Source organism: Ambystoma mexicanum, chromosome 6p (genome assembly GCF_040938575.1).
Source record: "Ambystoma mexicanum isolate Mex_15411 chromosome 6p, UKY_AmexF1_1, whole genome shotgun sequence".
NCBI lineage: Eukaryota > Metazoa > Chordata > Amphibia > Caudata > Ambystomatidae > Ambystoma > Ambystoma mexicanum.
In genome coordinates this window covers 545949982-545974755 of record NC_090935.1, presented here as the reverse complement: position 1 = coordinate 545974755, position 24774 = coordinate 545949982, and the positions used below count along the sequence as shown (strand labels likewise).

Genomic DNA, 24774 nt, shown 5'->3' with positions numbered 1-24774 from the left:
ATGTGTCAGTTTCAGGAATCTGAAGAAAACTTTGCTCTACTGAAATCACAACTGAATGATGAACAGCGTGGCATTTTCCTAGAAATAACTAAAGCAATTGAACATGGTGTGTAGCACGAAACTAAAACTTGTACCTGTCAAAACTATAAACATGTAAGTGGTGAAGCTGGTTCAGGCAAAACATTCTTAATAAAAATCATCAGCACGTTCCTCCAACAATTGACAAACAACACGCTTTTAGCTGTTGTAACTGTCTCCACAGGTTTAGCTGCCTACAACATAGATGGTGTTACTTTACACTGATTGCTACTCCTTCCAGTAGAACACCAAAACAAATTAGACTACTACAAACTTTCAGCAGAAACTGCTATGGAGCTACACAGAATTTTGAAACAAATGAAAATGCTCCTAGTAGATGAGGTGAGCATGGTCTCCAACCTAATGTTGGTTTTGATTCACCTCAGATTGCAAGAGGTACTTAAAATGGACTACGAAGAACTCTTTGGAGGAAAACACATTATTGTTTTCATAGATCTTCTTCAATTAACACCAGTGAAAGGTGAACCTATTTTTAAAACCTTAGGACACAAACTGTGCCGTAACACACTTGTCAGAATAGGAAATGTAAATCTCTGGCAACATTTCCAATACAGAGAACTAACTGAAAACATGCGTCAGTCTACAGACCTCACCTATGCTCACATTTTGAAAAGCATTTGGATTGGTGTGCTTTCTAAGGAAGCACAGTCTATCTTGAATTGCAGACTCATCCATGAGCTATACGGGAATAACACATCTTCTACTGATGTCATGGAACAATTAGCACCCACAAATGTAAAATGTATGTCCTTAATACCAACCCTAGAAAGCTGTGCACAATTCAATGAAACAATGTTGAAAAAAGAAATGCAACCAATGATGCAAATTTACTCCACAGACAAACTGGATGTGCACGGTATGGCAGTGCCTATGTGTCAACAAGCCACAGCATGACTAAATAGCTTAGAAAACTCTATCTCCAGCACTGCTGGTTTGGAGAAAATGTTAACATTGTGTTTAAACTGTACAGTAATGCTAAAGCGTAACCTTGACATGGAGCAAGGTTTAGTTAATGGAGCACTGTGTTTGGCTTCCAGACATACCCGCGTGACAACAGCATTCAGTTTGTCAACATCCACTTTGACAAACTTTCTGAAGTTAAAAGGATAGGATGCTCAACAGCCTGATTCCTTCTTTTCAAAGACATGTATGTATGCAGAGAATAGTTTTCTCTGTCTCTTGCATATGCAGTCACTATTCGTAAATCGCAAGGTCTAACCCTAGATCAAGGATTGATTGACATTGGCAGCACAGTCTTTAAAGAAGGCATGAGATATGTAGCACTGTCACACCTACGTACACTTGAAGGACTATCTCTAGTCAATTTTGATGCAAGCAAAGTCAGGACAGGGTACCCATTCCTTGCATCGTAGTGTACATCAGACTACGTGCACTCTACACACCCCATCTCAAAATGTACCCTGTTCCTCTAAAAGGCAAACTTGGTAAAAGAAAACTAGTATAAACACAACTTATGCGTGATCTCCCAACAGTACCACCAAATAAATTGAAAACTGCTGCTACTCCATCACTTACTGTCATGATGTCTACCCCTGGGGACCTAGACCAAGTCCAGCAACCCCGGAAGCAGGCATCAAGTTATACTAAGCAAACCCAACAACCCCTGATAGGGGCTATTTGGGTGCAGTCCTGGCGCCATAGGCGCCAGGCTCATAGATTTAAACTTACCTGATGCAGACCATGCTGCAAACTCACCTGATGCAGACCATGCTGCAAGAGCTCCAAGCCAAAGGAGGCTTGGAAGGGACTACTTTACCTAAGGGACTATTTTTTTACTCGGGTGGGGCTGGGGAGGAATACTTACCTGGGACTACTTTGGTAGCTATTTAAACCACACCCGAAGAGCAGCACACGCTTCGCGTTATTCTGCATCCAGCAGCGTAACGCTCACCGTGCCTGCAAATCTGCATCCAGTCTTCTGCCACGCCCGCCTCGAGTCCGGAGCTCCTAGAAAAAGGGGAGAGAAGGAGAAAAGGTTAGAACAAGAGCAATACCTTTGATCCTTACCTGAATTCCCAATCCATCGTGCATTCGGGCTGGAAGAAAGAAGTTATTTTATGCACGTCGCCTCGCCTGCAGCAGCGCCGCGCTGAACTCACCGGCCTTCGCAGCATCTTCGCATTCCACCGCATCCTTCTGCATGCTCCGGCTGCACTCCGGCACCTAAGGGAAAGACAAGAACAGCAAGGTGAGCCAAGGGAATACACAGAGGCAATATTAGTTACCCCCCATAGACTTACCTGATTTTACCACCGGGGGTACTATTCCTCTTCACGGGTCGGCGCAGCTTCCACTGCATCCTCGCCGAACCCGGGCCCCTAAGGCGAAACAAAAGGACAGCAAGGTGAAATAAACGGACAAACAAGTGGAAACCTCCTCACCACAATAGACTTATCTGATTTTACCGCCGGAGGGATTATTCCCTGAGACTTCATATTTTCTCTCAGCGCCTGAATAAGGGAGAAAGCAACAGATTACATATTGACATTATTTTATCGAACTGTGTTGGATAATACAAATCCTTACCTGAATATTACCGGTTGCCACAAGGAACTCTTCTCTAGGGTCAAGCTGCAACCTGCAAGGAATTGGACAAGAGTGAAAGTCAGACATTTGAACTCTTACGAACTACATACTTATGGCGTCTTGCTGGGAATCTCAGAGTCAATATTTTTCTGGAACTCACCAATTCCTTCGAGCCAGTGAAGCAACTGGTCATCAACGCGCCCCTGCACTCAATGCAGGATGGAGAGCTCATCTTTCCAAACCATCAGGTGAGACTATAAGAGGGGACATCAAAGGTGATCAGTGGGGAGAACAGCGGGAGTGGAGGAGGCTTTACTCTCAACTCCACGGGTGGTTAATTCCCTTTCTCCATTTGCAGAAGAAAATTCCTACGGGCCAAGCAAACGAAGCTAGGTGGGCCAGTCCAGTTCCATCATCTCACCACTACGCGTCACATTGGTGCAGGCCGCAGCTGTCCAGTTCAGATCGACGCCCCTGTGCGAGCCAGGTGAGCGTAACAGAACGCGAAGCCTACCCACAAATTCCCACACGGGCGTTATGGATACCTCAGAAACTGACCTGACCTACAATTGGCCCAATTACTAGGGGAATTGAGGGCTGAAGTACATTCCGCCAGTCAAGAAACCAATGCTCTTAGGAGCGAACTGATGACCTTGCTAGGTAACTACTGCAAAGCCAGGCTGGACAGGCACCCCTACCAGGTCCCGGGGGGAATCCAGCTCCTGTGTCATCGAGTTACCCTGTGCAAATAAACCTACCGGGAAGTATTCCATTAGCTCCGCCCAAACGCTTTGCCGGAGATCCCAAAAGGTTCGCCGTGTTTATGAACCAATGCCGCTTGCACTTTTTATGCAGATCCAGAGCCTTCCCAAACGATCAAGCCAAGGTAGCCTTCGTATTGTCATAGCTCAGCGGCAGTGCAGCTGATTGGTCAATTCCACTAGTTACTCAGGATGACCCAATTCTTCGGGATTTTCAGGGCTTTCAAATGAACATGGAAAGACTATTTGCCCTGCACTCCCAAGGACAGGCCCTGGATAACGAACCTTTGTCCCTACGACAAGGTAACCAGGACCTTCTATCCTACATCGCAACCTTTAATAGATTGATAGTGGAAACTGGTTGGCCTGAGGTAAAACGAATCACGTTATTTCATCGAGGGCTTCGAGGAGAACTCAAGGATGTCTTGGCTCAAGTCGTAAACCCACCTCAAGACTGCGCTGAATATATAGACTTAGTGGTCCAGTTAGATCACAGACTTCAGAACAGAAAGGCTGATCGAGCCAAGTTTGAGAATCGGGTGTTGGTCAAGACCCACGCTAACCCCAAAGGAGCAGATGCTTCAGAACCCATGCAAATCGGAGGGGTTAAAGGACCCTTAACCCAGAAGGAAAGAGAAAGGAGACGGCAAATGCAATTTTGTCTATATTGTGGAACTTTTGGGCATTTTCTATGGGATTGCCCTGTAAAACCACCCAAGAAGGTGGTAGGAGCTGCTGATAAAAGCCATATAGAGTCAGACTCGGGAAACGACCACGCCCGACAAGCGTAGAGGTCCGCTTGCCGAGCTTGAAGAAGGATACTCAGACCTCGCATTTCATCATACCAATGGTCCTCGTAGATCCAAGGCAGCCATCACGTATGCACGCAATAAGGGCATACATTGATAGCGGGGCCATAGGAAACTATGTGGACTACGAATTGGCTTCCAGGATGAATCTACCTCTCTGCCGAAAAACCACCTCAGATGTCATCACCACAGTCGATGGAACTGAAATTGCCTCTGGGCCTGTAACTCATTCCACCGCAGAGATGACACTATTGGGTCAGGATGGGCATCGAGAGACTATTGTGTTTGATCTAATCAAAGCCCCACAGTTCCAAATAATACTGGGGATACCTTGGTTGGAAACACATAATCCTTGTATTGATTGGCGAGAGAAGAGAATAACCTTCCCGGATTGTGCACAAACCTGTTACCCAAAGAAACATCTAAACGCAGGCCTGGCCCCAGTAACCACAGCAGTCGTGCAACTACCTCCAGAATACCAAGAATTCCAGGATGTCTTCCAAAAAGAACAGGCAAACACCTTACCACCTCACAGATCGTATGATTGTCCAATCGATCTCATACCCGGTGCACAACCTCCTTGTAGCAGGATCTACACCCTTACGGAACCTGAGAACCTTCACCTACGATAATACTTAGACCAGTACCTTGCTAATGGCTTCATTCACCCATCCAAGTCCCCTGCATCTTCAGCTTTGTTCTTCGTGCCCAAAAAGGAAGGTGACCTCAGAACGTGCATAGACTACCGCGCATTGAACCAGATAACTGTTAAGAACCGATACCCATTGCCTCTGATCCCTGAACTACTAGACCAAGTGAAGGACGCTTGCATATACACTAAGATAGATCTCCGGGGGGCATACCACCTGGGACGTGTAAAAGAGGGCGATGAATGGAAAACTGCTTTTCGCACCAAGTATGGGTTATTCGAATACCAGGTGATGCCTTTCGGGTTGTGCAGTGCACCAGCAGCCTTCCAATACTTCATGAACGAAGTCCTTTGTGAACTCATTGACATTTGTGTTGTCGTATATATCGATGATATTCTAGTATACTCCTCTTCAGAATCTGACCATGTGAAGCATGTCCGAGCAGTCCTTGAGAAATTGCGCCAGCACAAACTATATGCAAAATTGGAAAAATGCATTTTTCATGCCACAGAAGTTGAATTCCCTGGGTTTATCCTGACCCTAAGAGGAGTGCGAATGGTCTCACGAAAGGTGGACGCAATTCTTAAGTGGCCATCACCTCACCAAGTTCAGTTAAAGGAGTACAAAGCATGCTTGGCTTTGCTAATTTCTATCGCATATTTATCCCAGATTTTTCACATGTTGTACATCCCATCACAGCACTCTTGCGAAAAAATAAACGCTTTATGTGGACTGAAGAAGCTGAAAATGCCTTCCAAGAGCTGAAAGCGAAATTCACGTCTGCACCTGTATTAAAGCACCCGCGCCCTGAACTTACTTCCATACATAGTGGAAACTGATGCATCCAGTCTAGCCATGAGAGCTGTCCTGTCTCAAAAGGACCCTGAAACTGGCCAGCTTCACCCAGTAGCATTTTGGTCCAGAAAGTTCTCGGCACCCGAGTTAAACTATGCAATTACCGACAAGGAGTTATTAGCCATTAAATCCGCCTTCAAGGCTTGGCGGCACTATCTTCTCGGTGCCAGGCATACCATTACTGTGATCACCGATCACCGGAACTTACAGTATTTAAAGACAGCCAAGGCCCAATCGTCACGCCAACTCCGATGGGCATTGTTCTTTGCCATGTTCGACTTTGTGATAACCTATCTACCAGGTTGTAAGAATGGTAAAGCAGACGCCTTAATCCGAATAGGGATGGGAGAGGCAGAAGTGAACCCAGAACCAGTACCTATAATTTCCGAACAAAGGATTCTTGGCATGACAACTCTACAGACACTAGAGGACATTCAGGTAAAGATCCAACAACTCTTTGATCCTACAGCCCTGCAGGACTGGGTAAAGAAAGGCCCGGAATACTCTGTCACCAATGACCTGCCTTATTACCAAGGGCGGCTATTTCTGCCACATAAGGAACTACAAGAGCTAGTAATTTCCCGTTATCATGATACCGTAATGGAGGGGCACCCAGGTATTGCAAAAACTGAAGCTAAGATTAAGAGACAATTCTGGTGGCCCACCTGGCGAAAGGATATTAAATCATTTGTGATGTCTTGTGGCATTTGCACCCAAAACAAAAGTCAAACGAAAAAACCCGCTGGACTCTTACAACCTTTAGACATTCTGTCTACACCATGGCACACCTATCGTTAGACTTTATTACTGATCTACCCTCATGCAATGGATTTAACACCATTCTAGTCATTGTGGATCTTTTTTCCAAGAGGGTCCACCTTATTCCTGTAAAGGGATTACCTTCAGCTTCAATCCTGGCCAAAGAGTTCCTCGAAAACATTGTTCGCATACACGGATTTCCATCCGTATTGGTCTCTGACCGGGGCAGTCAATTCATTTCACATTTTTGGAAAAAATGTTGTCAATTGGCGCAAATCGATGTGAGGTTATCGACCAGTCACCACCCCCAAACCGATGGTCAAACGGAGAGGACCAACCAGACTCTCGAACAATACCTGCGTTGTATGTCACATCAGACTGAGAGTAATTGGAAAGACATTCTTTGGATCGCCGAATATGCATACAATAATTCAGTACATTCTGGAACTGGACAAAGCCCCTTTTATACCTTATATGGGCACCATCCTCGAACCTCAGACCTTGACTCACCCCAACGCTTAGAAATGCCCGCAGTGGACCACCTGCACGCTACGATCACAAGCCTTTAAGGAAGCAACTGAACATTTAAAAAAGGCGAAAAAAAAATACAAGAAAGATGCTGATCGGCATAGAAGTGATACTCCACAATACCAGATAGGGGACCAAGTATGGTTAGCCACAAAACATATACCTCTAAAGGGAACACAGACCTTTAACCCCAGATATTTGGGACCTTACTCTATTAAGGCCATTATCAACCAAGTGGCTGTCAAATTGGACTTACCTGCTAATATGCTAATTCACCCCGTCTTTCATGTGTCACTTTTGAAGCCAGTGCAACCAGGGACAAGACTAACCAAGCCACCAGACCCCATCCTTGTAGATGGGGAACCCGAATTTGAAATTAAGAACATCCTGGACTCCAAGCTGATAAAGTCAAAACTTTTTTATTTAATCGACTGGAAAGGTTACGGACCACAGGAAAGATCATGAGAACCTAGTGACCACGTTCATGCACCCCGATTGGTGAAAAAATTCCACAAAAATTTCCCAGACAAACCGAAACCACAGGGAAGAACGACTTTAGGAGGGGCCTTGGGGGGGAGTGCTGTCATGATGCCTACCCCCGGGGACCCAGACCAAGTCCAGCAACCCCGGAAGCCGGCATCAAGTTATACTAAGCAAACCCAACACCCCCTTCTAGGGGCTTTTTGGGTGCAGTCCTGGCGCCTATGGCGCCAGGCTCATATGGGTAGTCAGTCCTGGCGCCTATGGCGCCAGGCTCATAGATTTAAACTTACCTGATGCAGACCATGCTGAAAACTCACCTGATGCAGACCATGCTGCAAGAGCTCCAAGCCAAAGGAGGCTTGGAAGGGACTACTCTACCTAAGGGACTATTTTTTTACTCGGGTGGGGCTGGGGAGGAATACTTACCTGGGACTACTTTGGAGGCTATTTAAACCACGCCCGAAGAGCAGCACACGCTTCGCGTTATTCTGCATCCAGCAGCGTAACGATCACCGTGCCTGCAAGTCTACATCCAGTCTTCTGCCACGCCCGCCTCGAGTCCGGAGCTCCTAGAAAAAGGGGAGAGAAGGAGAAAAGGTTAGAACAAGAGCAATACCTTTGATCCTTACCTGAATTCCCAATCCATCGTGCCTCCGAGCTGGAAGAAAGAAGTTATTTTATGCGCGTCGCCTCGCCTGCAGCAGCGCCGCGCTGAACTCACCGGCCTTCGCAGCATCTTCACATTCCACCGCATCCTTCTGCATGCTCCCGCCGCACTCTGGCACCTAAGGGGAAGACAAGAACAGCAAGGTGAGCCAAGGGAATACACAGAGGCAATATTAGTTACCCCCCATAGACTTACCTGATTTTACCACCGGGGGTACTATTCCTCTTCACGGGTCGGCGCAGCTTCCACTGCATCCTCGCCGATCCCCGGCCCCTAAGGGGAAACAAAAGGACAGCAAGGTGAAACAAAGGGACAAACAAGGGGAAACCTCCTCACCACAATAGACTTACCTGATTTTACCACCGGAGGCATTATTCCCCGAGACTTCATATTTTCTCTCAGCGCCTGAATAAGGGAGAAAGCAACAGGTTACATATTGACATTATTTTATCGAACTGTGTTGGTTAATACAAATCCTTACCTGAATATTACTGGTTGCCACGAGGAACTCTTCGCTAGGGTCAAGCTGCAACCTGCAAGGAATCGGACAAGAGTGAAAGTCAGACATTTGAACTCTTACGAACTACATACTTACGGCGTCTTGCCGGGAATCTCAGAGTCAATATTGTTCTGGAACTCACCAATTCCTTCGAGCCAGTGAAGCAACTGGTCATCAACGCGCCCCTGCGCTCAATGCAGGATGAAGAGCTCATCTTTCCAAACCATCAGGTGACACTATAAGAGGGGACATCAAAGGTGATCAGTGGGGAGAACAGCGGGAGTGGGGGAGGGTTAACGCTCAACTCCACGGGTGGTTAATTCCCTTTCTCCATTTGCAGAAGAATATTCCTACGGGCCAAGCAAACGAAGCTAGATGGGCCAGTCCAGTCCGTCATCTCGGCACTACGCGTCACATTGGTGGAGGCCGCAGCTGTCCAGTTCAGATTGATGCCCCTGTGGGAGCCAGGTGAGCGTAACACTTACCACAACCACAGAAGGATGTACTAAAAAGGCAAATGCATACCCAACTGCACAAACAAAGAGATGTACCTCTTCAAACAAAAAAAGCAAGTGGACTTCCATCAAATGACTCAGACAAAGAACTGGATGGTCCATTCACATTTTCCATCACAGCTGGTGTAAATTGCTATGCAAATGTAGCAATCAATGTTCTATTCCAATTGCCACCAATTGTTTAAAAAATTTACTTAAACAGCGCAGACCAGTTGTGTTTGCAAATGCTACTCCTTCATAGAAATGCAACAAATAATCCTGACAACACTTACAGTGTCTCAGGAATAAGGAGGGAATTGGACTACTGTGCCGGAATGGTGAGATTCACTGTAAACACACAAGAAGATCCACAAGAATTTCTAATCTACTTACTGCAAGTACTGGAAAGCAAAAACATACTTATAAATTAAATCTTCCAGATTTCATACATGTGGAAACATACATGCACTCTCTGTACCCATGTGACTCAGGAACAAGTCCCTAACGAGCGCTTTGTGTATGCATCTATACCTAACTGTGAATCCATTCCATTTCAGCAGCTAGTACAAAATGCAAATCATGGCATATTATCTACTACTTGCAATTCAGACAATCGTTCCACCTTGCAGATACAGTCACATAGCCAATACGTAATAGTAATGCTTTTACGATACAATGCAGATGGTACCAAAAACAACTGCAAGCTTACTAGCTTCACACACATGCAAGTATCACTTGGCAAGAAAACCCTCAAAGCAGTAGGCATAATCTACCACACTGGTGCCACAACCACTGCAGGTCACTTTACTGCATACATTAAAAATAAATGTGGGTGGTTTGAATGCAATGATACCTCCATTGCTCTGAAGCAGAGATTACCAGCAAATCTTGCAAATGCCTACTTAATATTCTTGAAACCAAAATGTACTCACTGATCTACAAAAGTAGCATAGCCTACTGCCCAATACCCATCAACAGATATGTAACTGCAAATGAAAAATAACCTTCTGCCCTGTGAAACTGGAACAATTTAGCATACACCAACTGGCCCATGAGGACATCAGTAGCGCTGCTATACAGTTTTTTCCCCAATGATTATAATCACAGAAACAACAACTGTGAAAAAGACATCCTAATATTGTCTCACCCATAGTACTTAAAACAAAAAGTACTGCGTATGAGGGTCTACAAACTGTCCTCAATGACCTGTAAAACGACCAACTGTTAGAATAAGGCAACAGCAGTCTAATAATGCCCATACCACTGCAATAAATACACAACTGCATGTAACTACACCCATAATGCTGAAATGACACTTGGCAATAGTGGAAAATGGAAATCCGCCAACAAGAATGAAGGTGCTTGAAGACGTACCCTGCAAAACTGTGAAACTGTAAACAGTTAGAATAGGCCAACTGGTACCTAACTGCAACCATAATACTGCAATATTAGTTCCCATTACTACACAATTTAAAATCCACCAGCAAAAAAGAAAGTTCTTCTGGGGAAACCCTTAAAGACTTATTAAGTATCAACAACCAGAATACACCAACTGGTATCTTACTACACCCGCAGTGTACTACAATGTTACTTCCAACGGTAACTGCTAAAATCAAACTTCAGCAATCAAAGTGCTACAAAACATACCCTCAACAACTTTCAAACTACCAACAGTTAGACTACGCCAACTGGTATCTAACTGCAACCATAGTACCACCACTTCCAAAAACAAAACGCATACACCATTTAAATTCCTGCTACTGCACTAGTGCTTATAATAGCAAGACCACATAGATGTGCACCTTAAACATTCCTGTAAGTACTGCACACGTCAATAAAACAGAGTGTGCCACATAACATCAAATTCATGTCAAATATATTTTTAATCCTGCATGGATTTTTTTCCCCACAGACCCAATAATTATGCAAACAAACACAGGAACTGAGCACATTGCACAGTACACGTGTTTAAAGCATAGTACTTGAGGGTCCACAAAGTACATAAATGTCTGAAATTGAGTACACTATGACATTATGATGTACCTTCCCTAACATGTTATGTTTTGTTTATCACAGACAATGAAACAAAGATTTGATCTGCATTTCCACATGCAACCAAGAAAATATGTTCCAAGAGTGCCACAATATTCAAATCTGCTATTGCCTACTTCAATGGTATTCTATCACTGAGTTCCAAAAAGGTATACTGTGCCGCAACAATATATACAGTGAGTATACGTGTATTGGTATGATGCTTCTTTAAAATCAGCCAATTACATTTCTATAAATATGTTTGTGCAATCCATATGCCAGTGTCACATTCTTGGGTACATGGCCGTATTATGATGCAGTGGTTGTGGCCAGGCCCTAGACTCTTGGGTGTATGGCCTACGGCCTATGGCCTCCTGCCATGCACCAAAGAGTCTAAGGCCTGGCCACAGCCACTGCAGCATAATACGGCCATGTACCCAAAAATCTGCCCAGTGGCCACAACCCACACACTTAAGGCAGCCGCCTGAAGCTCTGTCCACTTCAGTTCAAACACTATTACACTACTTGCACCCACTGCATAGAATCTCATACACCCACGAATCTCGGGGAAGTCCAATAAGCCAGCTGCCACACTGCCTGTCCACTTCTGTACACATACTTTTATAGTACTTCCAGCCAGTGGACATACTCTTGGGTGCATGGCACTCTACTGACTGCCCACAAACAATACAGCATAATACAGCCATGCACCCAAGAATCTGCCCAGTGGCCACAACCCACACACATAAGGCATCCAACTGAGGCCCTGTCCACTTCAGTTCACATACTATTACACTACTTGCACCCACTGCACAGAATCTCATACAACCAAGAATATCAGAGCAGTCCAATAAGCCACCTGCCACACACCCTGTCCACTTCTGTACACATACTATTACACTACTTGCAGCCATTGAGCAGACTCTGGCCATGCACCCAAGACTCTAGTAGCTAGCCACAATTACCACGGCATAATACAGCCATGCACCCAACAATCTGCACACTTGCCACAACCCACACACATAAGCCAGGCGCCTGAGGCCCTGTCCGCTTCTGTACATATACTATTGCAGTACTTGCAACCAGTCGGCAGACTCTTGGGTGCAATAAGCCAGCCGCCTGAGGCCCTGTGCACTGCTCTACACATACTATTACAGTACTTCATCCAGTGGCCAAACTCTTGCACCCAAGAGTCCAGGAGCTTGCCACAACCACCATAGCATAATACAGCCTATACAAACATCCTCACCTCATCTACATTCCACTCCCCTACCCTAATGAAGACTGTCTGCAGTCACCAGATAAGCTGCTCGCCTGAGGGCCAACCTGCGAGCGGCAGCGCTGTCCGCAAACACTGTGGACACAACACAGTCTTCTTCCACCTAAACAAATACATCATATGAACCTTCTTTCACTCCCCCTCCCTTTCCAGCCCCTCTTCCCAAGATGCGCCAAAACATGTTTTCCAGCCCTGTTCGCTGCCGCGCTATCCGCGAATATCTGTCAATACAACATGGTGGGCGTTTCAGAAAAATATGACACACGTCACGCTTCCCTCCAGTCAATCAGTGGGCACGTCATATGTCCGTGGACATCACGCAGCCGGAGCGAACAGGGAAATGCGCCAGCAGAGCGGAGCCAGATATCACTAATTTTTTGACACCTACATTTTTCCAGTTTTAAAATAAACTACTGGACGGATTTTCACCAAATTCACAAAAGCATGCTTTTGGGACAAAGCCGTCGCTCCTGCTGCACATATGGTGAAAATCCATGCAGCGGTTTGTGTTGTAGGCATTCGGTCTATGGAATAAAAAAGAATTGGGACCCCCCCTATAACTTTCTTCCGATGAGTTGCTCAACTGATATGAAGAGCACTTTTTGGGTGGCTTATAACTTCGATCCCCTTTGAAGAAACCTCACCAAACTTGCCATATAATTTTTCTGCAAAGTTTGGTGAGGATTCGTCCAGGGGGACTGAAGTTATAAGCCGCCCAAAAAGTGTTCTTCCTAAATATATATATATATATATATATGTATATATATATATATATATATATATATATATATATATATATATATATATATATTTATTTATATTTTAGAAATGTCACTCACATACTTTGAGTAGATAGCCTTGGGTTTGGTTAATATTGTATCACATATCATTTATATGTGTGTGTATATATTACACAGCCATGGTAGTGGCTGTGTAGTTATGGTTAAGTTGCTGTTTCCATAGGAAGAACACTTTTTGGGCAGCCTATAAATCCGCTCCCCCAGGACGAATCATCTCCAAACTTTGCAAAAAAAGTATATGGGCCACTGTGATTTTTTTTGCAAAGTTTGGACATGTTTGGTTCAGCGAGGCAAAAGTTATAGGGGAATCCCAAAATATCTTTTTTTACCATTGCCTGAATGGGGGAAAAACTTTGCGCACGGCTACAGGTCAAACTGCTGGATGGATTTTCACGAAATTTGCAGCAGGTACAGGGGCTTGGTCCAGAAAGAGGTCTTTTGTAAATTCTGTGACCTTCCGTGCAGTACTTTTTATTAAAATTACCAAAAAGTAGGTCTGAAAAAATTAGTGATATCTATGTCCGCTTCGCGGTCACACTTCCCTGTTCGGTCCACGGACAAGATACCGATTGGCTAAGGGGCTGGCGTCATGACCGCGGACACGCGATGTCTCTACCGATTGGCTTCTGCGAGACGTGTTCTGCGTCAGATTGTTTGGCTGTGCCCGACATCTTGGATCCGCCGATAGCGGAGCGACAACCAGCATACACATGCTATATTTATAAAATTCTTTTGCTGTGTCACAGAGCGTTGGGACAGGTTCAGACAGTAAGACATGGGTGATCAATGCATTTGTTCTGGGGTCGGTCTTCAAGATGTATTTTCTATGGCCACCTTGTACAGACAGAAAGTGAGGGGTGTAATAACGGTAGCATTTCAGTCCATGCAGTGCACAGGAAACTTGTAACTGTTGTAAGGACTCGCGTAGTGGTAGCAAATATTGAAATTGACAACATGCCATAATCGACATGGGTGATCAATGCATTTGTTCTGGGGGTCGGTCTTCATGATGTATTTTCTATGGCCACCTTGTATGCACAGAAAATGAGGGGTGTAGTAACGGTAGCATTTCCGTCCATGCAGTGCACAGGAAACTTGTAACTGTTGTAAGTACATGCGTAGTGGTAGCGAACCCTGACATTGACAACATGCCATAATTGCATTACTTTTTCCTATGGTTATTATTATATTCATTAGTACGCCGCCATGGGTGTCACATGCTACAGTGGTTGTGGCCAGGGCCTAGAGTCTTGGAAGCATGGCCGTCGGCCAAAGGCCGTATTTCCAAGACTGTAGGCCCTGGCCACAACCACCGCAGCATGTCACACCCATGGATACACCCATAGTATTGCGTATCGATTGCCAAGTTGTGGGGAGTGTGTGCAGTCTTGGGTGCATGGCCAAAGGCCATGGATCCAAGAACAAAGTTATAAGTACTGGACGTGCAAGCCACTGCACACCCATCCCAATTAGTATCTATGGACATACAGCTAGGATTGAAGCTTCTGGCCAGAAGCAGTGAAGGTTACCACACCTATAGAAACCCCCCCAATAGCACACATCACTGAGGTGGTTGTGGGGAGACCCTGCACTCTTGGGTGCATGACCGAAGGCCATGCACCCAATAACAAAGTTATAACCTCTTCATGATGTATTTTCTATGGCCACCTTGTACGCACAGAAAATGAGGGGTCCAATAAGGGCAGTATTTCAGTCTGTGCAGTACACAGGGAACTTGTAACTGTTGTAAGGACACGCGTGGTGTTAGGGAACATTGAAATTGCCAACATGCCGTAATTGCATACATTTTTCCTATGGGTATTGTATTCATTAGTCACATGCTACGGTGGTTGTGGCCAGGGCCTAGAGTCTTGGATGCATGCCCGTCATGCAGAGTATTTGAACAAAATAATAAGTACAGCAGTTGTAAGCAACTGTGCATTTTATATACCGTACACCCATACATTGATAATTCTAAGGCCTCAAACTCACGTCTGTAGCCTTTGGCTACAAACTACTGCAACATATCACAGCTATTGTTACACTTGTACTATGCAACATCATTAAGATGGTTGTGGGGAGGGCATAGCATTTTGGCAAAAGGCCATGCTCCCAAAACCAACTTTGTATATAGTGAAATGAGAAGGCACAATGGTTCCGATATGCTGTGGTGTTTCTAGCCAGGACCCAGAGTCTTGACTGCATGCCCAAAGGCCATGCACCCAAGACTGAAGTCATAAGCAGTGGAGTTATAAGTGAATTTGGGTGTGGTATAATGCGCTAGTTGTGTGCACGCCCTAATGTCTTGGCTGCAGACGATGGTACCAACAGTAAATTTATAAGTAGCTAATTTACAAGGACCATGGTTTTGATATGCAGCAATGGTTGTGGCTAGATACTATACTCATTGTACTTTGGTCGTAAGGCGTAGGTCGTAGGTTACACACTGAAGATGCAAGGGCCAGCCTCCAGCCAGTGCAGCATATTACTACCATAGATTAGACGTGTAGATTTGCATGTGTAGAAAATGACTGCCAATATACTTACTCCTTACTTTGTTCAGAATCCACATATATTTTTCAAATGCCTTTCGTACTTGGCGGAAGTATCCCTTTTTTAATTTCTGTGATAAAAGAAAAAGGTATGTTAGTCTTTGCATTTTATAAAAACTTACTACATTGCATAATAGACAGTTTACCTTTTTTTACCCTCATATTTAGTTTACAAACCAGTTTACTGTGCATTGTGCTCAGTTTCTGTGTTTGCTTTTCTAATCCTTGGGTCTGGGGAAAAAAAATCCTTGTCGGATTAAAAAAAACCTTCATTTGCTATGGTACTAACTACTTTGTTTCCTTTGAGTGTTTCCTTCATCTTTCTGATTAATGATATGTTTGTTGCCTTCCTGACGATTTTTAACAACAGTTACATACCTGTAGGCGATTTCTAACTGTGCATTTGTTCCTACACATCTGTGATATTCATTTATTTGTGTCATTGTTATATCCTCTTGGGCAGTTAGATACCTATTGGCGTATTCTAACTGTTTGTAGTCTTTCACATCATTTTTTGGCAATCTTGAAGTATATATTATTTATTAAATTTTGGCTTTAAGAAGATTAAATACGCATTTGTAAGATTAGCTGCCAATCTCTGCTTTAGAGTAATGGTGCTATCATTACATTCAAACCATCCACATTTCTTTTTAACGTATGCAGTGTAGTGACATGCATTGGTTGTAGTTCCTGCATGGTAGATTATATCTATTGTTGTAAAGGTTTTCTTTCCAAGTGACACTTGACTGTGTGTGAATCTGGTCAGTTTGCAGTTGTTTTTGGTACCATCTGCATTATAACGTAGAAGCATAAGTATTATGAAGGCACTATGTGATTGTATAAGTAAGGTGGAGCGATTGTCTGAATTGCAAATAGTACATAATCTGCCATGGTTTGCATTCTGTACAAGTTGCTGAAATGGAATGCTTTTCACAATTTGGTATGGAAACATACACAAATCGCTCATTTGGGATTTCTTCCTGTATCACATTGTTACATAGAGTGCATGTATGTTTCCACATGTATGAAATCTGGAAGATTTCATTTACAGGTATGCTTTTGTTTTCCAATACTAATAGTAATAGTAAGTACATTAGAAATTCTTGTGGATCTTCTTGTGAGTTCACAGTGAATCTCACCATTCCAGCACAGTCGTCCAATTCTTACCGTATTCCATGAACACTGTATGTGTTGTCAGGATTGCTTGTTGCATTTCTATACTTCAAATGCACTAACATTTGCAAACACAATTGGTCTGTATTGTGCAAGTAAATATTGTTAACAATTGGTGGCAATTGAAATAGAATATTCATTGCTACATTTGCATAGCAACTTACCCCACTTTCATTTGCAAATTTGAATGGACCAGCTAGTTCTGTATCTGAGTGCATTTTTCGGAAATTTCTGTTCCTTCTTTGCCGACGTCCCTGGTTTACATTCCCTAATAGGTTCTTCTTTGTTTGTGGTAATTGCTGAAACTTTAGCTTCTTTTCTTTTCTTTGAGGAATTTGCTGTTGGATTCTGTTGCATTTCTGCTTCATTTAGTTTTCTTTTACCACGTTTTACTTTATCTGGAACAGGATATTGTTTCAGATGAGGTGTGTACAGTGAACGCAGTCTAGTCTATTCTAGAATGCAAAGAATATCAGCTTTGACTTTACTTGCATCAAAGTTCATTAGCAATAAACCGTCAAGTGTACGTAAGCGTGATAATGCTACGTAGCTCATGCCTTCCTTAAAGACTGTGTTTCCTATATTTATCAATGCTTTGTCTAGGGTAAGACCTTGGGATTTATGAATGGTAACTGCATATGCAAGAGTTAGAGGAAATTGCTCTCTACGTACATACATGTCTTTGAAGAGAAGGAATCGAGCAATTGAGCGCCCTATCCTTTTCACTTCTGAAACTTTATCAAAGCGAATATTGACAAACTGAATGTTGCTGTCACGTGGGTATGATTCAAAGCCAACAACTGTACCTAGTGCTCCATTAACTAGCCCTTGCTCGACGTCAAGGTTACGTTTAAGCATTACTCTACAATTTAAGGATAATTTTAATATTTTTTCCAACCTTGGTCTGTTGGAGATTGAATTTTCTAAACTATTTAGTCTTGTTGTGGCTTGCTCACATATGGGTACTGTCATACCATGTACGTCTAGTTTGTCTGTGGCGCTAATTTCCATTATTGGTTGCATTTCTTTATTTAACATTGTTTCATTGAATTTGAAACAGCTTGCAAGAGTTGGCATTAAGGCCATGCAATTGACATTTGTGTGCGCTATTTGTTCCATAACATTAGTTGCACATGCATTATCGCCATAAAGTGCATGAATGTGCCGGTTTTTCAATACAACCTGTGCTTCTTGCGATAGTACACCAACTCTAATACTTTTTAAGATGTTGACATAAGTGAGATCTGCAGATTGCCGCATGTTCTCAATTAATTCTCTGTATTGGAAATGTTGCCAAAGGTTGACATTACCTATGCTACCAACAGTTTTCCGGCAGAGTTTGTGGCCTAAGATTTTAAAAATAGGTTCACCTTTTACTGTAGAAGATCTCCGAAAACGATAATGTGTTTCCCTGCAAAGAGTTCTTCGTTGTTACTTTTAAGTACTTCTTGCAATCTGAGGTGAATCAAAGCCAACATTAGGTTGGAGACCATGCTCACTTCATCTATTAGTTGCATTTTCATTTGTTTTAATACTCTGTGTAATTCCATTGCAGATTCTGCAGAAAGTTTGTAATAGTCTAATTTATTTTGATGCTCTACTGGAAGCAGTAGTAATCGGTGTAAAGTGACACCGCCTATGTTGTAGGCAGCTAAACCTGTGGGGGCCGTTACAACAGCTGACAGTTTGTTGTTTGTCAATTGTTGAAGGAACTTGCTGATGATTTTGATTAAGAATGTTTTCCCTGATCCAGCTTCACCACTCACGTACAGCAGTATAGGTTTGTAATTTTGGCAGTTACATTCTGTATTTTCGTGTTGTACACCATGTACAATTTGTTTTGTTAAGTCTTCAAAAATAGTGCGCTGATCTTTGTTAAGTTTTGCTTGTACATTTAAGTCTTCTGTATCTTCTTGATACTGATACATGGTGTTTTCTACTTCTGCCATAGCTACTTCAGCCTCATTTGCTATTAGTGGTTGTCCTAGTGGTTCTTGACTTCCTGTTACAGAAGGTTGACAACTGTCGGAAGATTCCTTATCTAGTTGGGCCTGAAGTTCTTCTTCCTGTTGCTGCTCATTGTATAACATTGTTTTGTACTGCGTAAAGTTCACATCGTGATAGCGCTTTCATTTGCTTTGAAAGCATCTTCATAGCAGTCATAGTTTTCTAGTATGTCTTCCTCTTTTCTCCATGGTTTGAAAAGTTGTAACAGAGACATGTAATATAGTCCTTTCTGTTGAGGAGTTTTTAATGACAATTTTACATGATTAATTAAGCTTTGTTTGGTAAGTTTCACTAAGCTCCCTTCACAATCGGTCACTCTATATCTATGTTTGCTTTCATCGGGTTTTACATTATTTTTGTATGCAAAGTTTTGAGCTATGTGGTATAGACACATGCTTTCAAAAGTGCTACTCCTGTTCAGATAATATGTGTCCAGTAAATTGTTTTTTAGAATGTCTTGGCTGTTGGGATCATTTCTGGCAATTGTTTCTATGTCCTCATATGATTTCAGCACTCCTTTTCTAGATTTTGCAGGACCAAGACTTAGCCATACTATGTTGTCTGATTTTCCATACAAAGCAGTACCGGTTAAACGATCTGCTGCTTCATAGGCGCCACATTCTCTATGAGAGAGCATTTTTATGCCTAGGCTGTACAATTTCTGTGATAATGCTTTGTCTGATGCTAGGTCGTCCCAGAGGTCTTGAAGCTATGTTTTTTCTGCTTTTGTTGAGTAGGCTGTAACATATCGTGCAACAGCAGTTGAATTGTCTTCAATTTACAGAACATCTATGTTTGCATTCCATAAGAGGGCAATGATTGCATTGTAATCATTGATATATTTTGATTCTTCCCTTCTTTTTATGTAATACGTGTTCTTAGGTGATTTACCTTTAACACTATGTCGAACTGAAGACATGAAGTTGTTTACTTCACCTGTTTCCGTAACTGGTCTAGGGAAACCAAAGCTGCATTTGGTGTAGTATTTGCCTTTGTTTTTGTATTTGCAGCGACAATATTTGCCATATTTGTGTCTTTGAAATTGTAAAATCTGCCCATGCAGCTCACAATGTGTCTGTTGTGAAGGGATTTCACAAGTGACATATTTTTGGATAAACTGCAAAACAGTGCTATCACTGTCGTAATCAAATTTCGGTACACCTTTGATCCATAACAGCATGTGAATATGTGGTGCTCCTCTGGCTTGATATTCTTTTCTCCAAAAGAAGTGTTGCACTTCTCAAGGGGAGGAACAGTTTTATTGCAAATAAAGTGTAGCATGGCAATGAAACGATGATGGAAATATCTTGACACATTAACTGGATCTAGAGAGCAAAGTTCTCCAGGTGTTAATATATCTATGTTGTTGTTGTTGCTGTTTGCTATGCATAGGAACTCATGTAAATCTTCCCATGCATATTCTGCACAATCTAGCGTAATAAACCAAGTCGGTGGTCCAAGGTGTCTGATCATACAACGCACGTCTCCGTGCCGTCGGAACCAGTATTCCTTTGTACCACGCATGTTTGCAAACAAATTTGTTATACTTGATTGTAAAACCTCATCTTTTTCCTGTATTTTTGTATTAGCTGCGTAGCTGACATATTTTGAAAGTGGGTTCCAGATTTCAAAATGTGTGCAACTCTGTGACATAGTGTTGCTAATTCACTTTCATAGAGTAGGTGGAATATATATTCCACATTTTAAGTCTAAATCTGGGATCTTGCGAATACATTTGTAATGAGCGGTATTCTGATGGCCCAATCTGAGTGGGTCTATCATCGTATCTTCCACCTTTGCCAGTAGGAAATAGCAGTGGAAAAGCACGTTCTTCTATACTTTTTTCCCATATACTCATTGGTGACCCTTTGGTTTGTCGCATTTGGTAAGTTTCTACTACATGATCTATGCTTTCATTGGAATGTAAATGGATGAATTGTGTAATGGTCCGAAAGAGTGGATACTGTAGCAGGATCCAGAAGTTCGAATTGTCCAGTTTCTGATGGCTCTTGAATTATTTCATTTGTTTCCCTTAGGCTTTCATCAATATTTATTTCCTTGTAGTACTCATTATTGTCTTTTAGATATTGCAATGCTTGTCTAACTTTATGTAAGACCACCTGTTGTTGCCACATTTTTTTGTCCTTTGTTGGTACACCATTTACCAAGACTATTAAAGAATGCTCTATTGAAACTTGCACTCCTAGAGTGTGTACATTTTCCGTTAGATCTAATGGCAAATAATCTACTTTGCCACGAATGCCTTTCACCAATTCAGAGGAAGGTAATTTTGCTGTTTTTGGATGAAGGTGTATAATTGCTTGAAATGGGTGAACTGTTTGAATTATTATGCTCTCATACAAATTGAGTTGTTGCAGGATTTTTGGTAGTGGGAACAATTCCAAATTATTTGTAATAGCACGTGAAGGAGTGTGGTTGTTGTGTAATTTTGTAGTACAGTAACTGCAACATATTAGGCGTTCAGTTAGTTCATATTTGTTTTCTGCTAAAAGGTAGAGAGCTAATTCAAACCGTTTAGTCTTCATTGTCTTCTATTTTGTATGCTATGTCTACATTTTTTGTGTTCCTTTTGTAAAACATTCTGCGGCAACAAACACACATGGTTTGGTACTTCAGCTGATGACCTTTTAAATTTTAATATTTCTTTTCTGTATGTGTGTAATAAAAGGTTGCTATGTGCAGAATTGTTGCTACTATGTTCTAAAACTATTGCATTTTGTAAGTGGCTTTCACTTCCAAAATACTTTCTCTGAATACGGTCAATTTCTTCTTGTAAGTATTTGGGTGTACCATGCAGAAGAGTGTTATTTAAATTGCCTAATTCTGAAGCTGGACTGTTTGCATAGTATATTGTGTACACTAGATTTCTTACATGTGAATGATGCATTGATATCCTTTTGATATCATGGAAGGTGCTTTTGCAAATAGGCCCAGCAATGCAGGCTAATGAATGTCCTTGTAGTCCTGTGTATTTGCGCACTGGACAAATATCCATATTTTGCAGCACTTTCATTTTACTTTTGTCTTTACCTTTTACATACTGATTGAGGAACTGACGTAAAGATTTAAAAGCATTGTTTGGAATGGCACACATTGATGTGCACTGCCATTTGTATACTGGACGGTGTAGTTCTGCTGAATCGAGAGGTAATTCTGAGTTTTCAGAGGATACTTTTGTAAGCAGTGTTTCTTGTTCCATGATGGTAGTAGTGATTTTCTCATACCCTCGTCCACTGCTATGGATGGCAATTGTGTCTGTTTGATTTTGTTTGTATGCTTCTTCATTAAAATATGGTTCTGTGGTTGTTGTGTGACTCCATTCACCACCACAAACATTTAAAACATTATTTTTGTTCACATTCCGTTTATTGCTGAGTTTCTTTTGTAGTTTGGTACTTAGTTTTGTTAGTGCTTTCATCCTATTTAACACTAATATAAACAACTTCCTTTTGAGAAGGATTGCACTGTCCACTAGAGCTTGTAGGATTAACTTTCTACGGTAGGTTTTAAGGGGTGAGGATGATTTCGGTCCTCTTCTTAGTAGATTCTGAAGCCCTATGTGATGAAACATTTTTGATAAAATACTTATTTTACTATGGGTTCTTGTTACACTATCAGGATTAGTAGGAGCATTGTTAGCTGTACTGGTAGCCGCTTTTCTGCCAACATTTATGTGTTTTGTGACACATTTTGATGGAGGAGGTAAAGTTTCGGTAGTTGAAGCTTCTTTTGTTTTGCTAACCGACTGCATTAGCTGGTTTCTTCCAACATTCTCTATAAACTCTACAACAGATGGATGCTTAGATTGGACACTTTTATTTTTATTTGCTCTACTTCTGCGTTCCTTTCTACAGAGTTGCTTTTTGGTAGGCATTCTTTGGTGTCTGTTGAAAAAAGAAGGCATACTTTGGTCTGTTGTACAACGTATGTGTGCTGTGTGCATGCGTGCATGAGTCTGATGGGGAAGCTCTTTGTCATGGTGTGTGAATGTGCATTGGACTCTTGCAATGATTTGGTAAGGCTATTTTACTGTTCGTATACTACTACAATGTGCTTCAGATGAGAGTACAAAGTGGGCTAGTGGTGATGAGAAGCATTATTAATAAACGAAATGCCATAAACTTGCAACAGCAACTTCTTTTCTAAATCTAATCTTCTAAGGATTACGTATGTTATTTGAGTTCCAAACACACAGAGATTTGTGAGCCATTCTGCCTGTTATTCTTTGTTCAATAAATGGATATTTGTAGGTAGAATGGTTCAGAAATCAATGTTTGCTTTAGTGCCCAAATAAAACAACCCATGCAGCCTCTTTGAGGAGTAGTTACAATATAAAGGTAGTACTGTACTTACTTTTTTTTTGCAAAATGACCAGGTTTCTTCGTATATGCCATCTGCAGTGTAGATGCTGTTGATTCTCAGGAGAGTAGTCTTCACTGCGATTAAAAAAACAAAATTAATTACTTTGTGTGTTTACAGCAGTGCTGATATGGCACACATTAATTGTGCATCGTTCGTCAGAGCATTCCCCTTTCATATTTGAACCCAGTGCTTGTGCGCATTTCACTTCACTCTGTGCAGGCTTTGCATGGTATTTGCAATATGTTACTTGCAAGTCCTTCAAAATAGCTAACATTTTTAAGGTTATGAAAATGCTTTGTTTTTTACAAGGTGTACTATCTATAGGAGAGAGGTTTGTAAGCGATAGGGCATAGTAGTAGATGAGAAAAATGTTCTACTTGCAATTTAAAAGCACAATGCCGAAAAATCGGGAGACCCTCAGAGGGAGATGTCACCACAGCAATTGGGAGCGCTTACTTTTGTCATACGATTACATTGCAAGTAGCATTACTGTAAGCCGTACACAGTATACAACTCCGACATTTTCTAATACAAAATCGAGTTTCGCCCTAAATAGGCATGCTTGCAACATTTGTATAGGGTATGCGGAAAACAGTAAGAAGTCGTGCGGTTTGTCAATGATAAATCGGACATCTTGCACTTAAAAGGGGGAGAGTTGGTATGTATTCCCTATGCACATTTAGCAGCATTAATTTGTTTTAAATTAATTCATAAAGGTTGCACAAGTTCTCTGATTAAACTATACATACCTGTACTCTATACTCATGCATGTGTGCATGCATGGAGCTGTACGTAGAAATTCGCAACACTTGCACAGTAGCTTCTGAAGTAGGTGCTTTGCAATGATATGCGACTTCCATTCAGAATTATCGACAGTAATTTTGAATTGCGCAATGTTGATGACAGAGTTACATTTAGCGATTTTCAATGTGAATGGTGGATGGTTGTGTCACTGCTTAGTTGTGTCCAATGAGGGACTCGATTTGCTACCGCTGTGGAAAGGGTGAAAGGACTGGGTAAGAGTTGCGTGCTGCACGTAGGCAACGCTTGTCCGCGGGTTTGGCATGTCACATATGGGTTTCTACAGCAAATCCTGCATGGAAAGGGGACTGTAGGCATCAGCCAATCAGATGTTCACATTACTCTTTCGTGTCGAAAGACGGTGCGTACACTGAAGATGGCAGAGGTGCAGAGGGTCAGGGTTTTGGTGCTTGGAGACATTTTTGTCCATGGCTTACAACATTATGCAGAGAGTAGGCATGTGGCACACCATTTCGATGTGAAATGAGTGGTGGTGGTGTAGAACGCCGAGACTGATGCCAATGTTGCGGCAATTCTGCAAGTTTGCAGACACATACGTACAATGACCTCTCCACATGTGGTAATGTTGCACTACGG

The 24774-nt window shown here is 42.3% G+C and overlaps 1 protein-coding gene across 1 annotated transcript in view; it reads left to right on the top strand.

Annotated features, from left to right (window-relative positions):
- ADAMTS6 (ADAM metallopeptidase with thrombospondin type 1 motif 6) overlaps positions 1-24774 on the top strand; it is a 2426739-nt gene that overhangs the window by 2040811 nt on the left and 361154 nt on the right. The window lies entirely within an intron of this gene.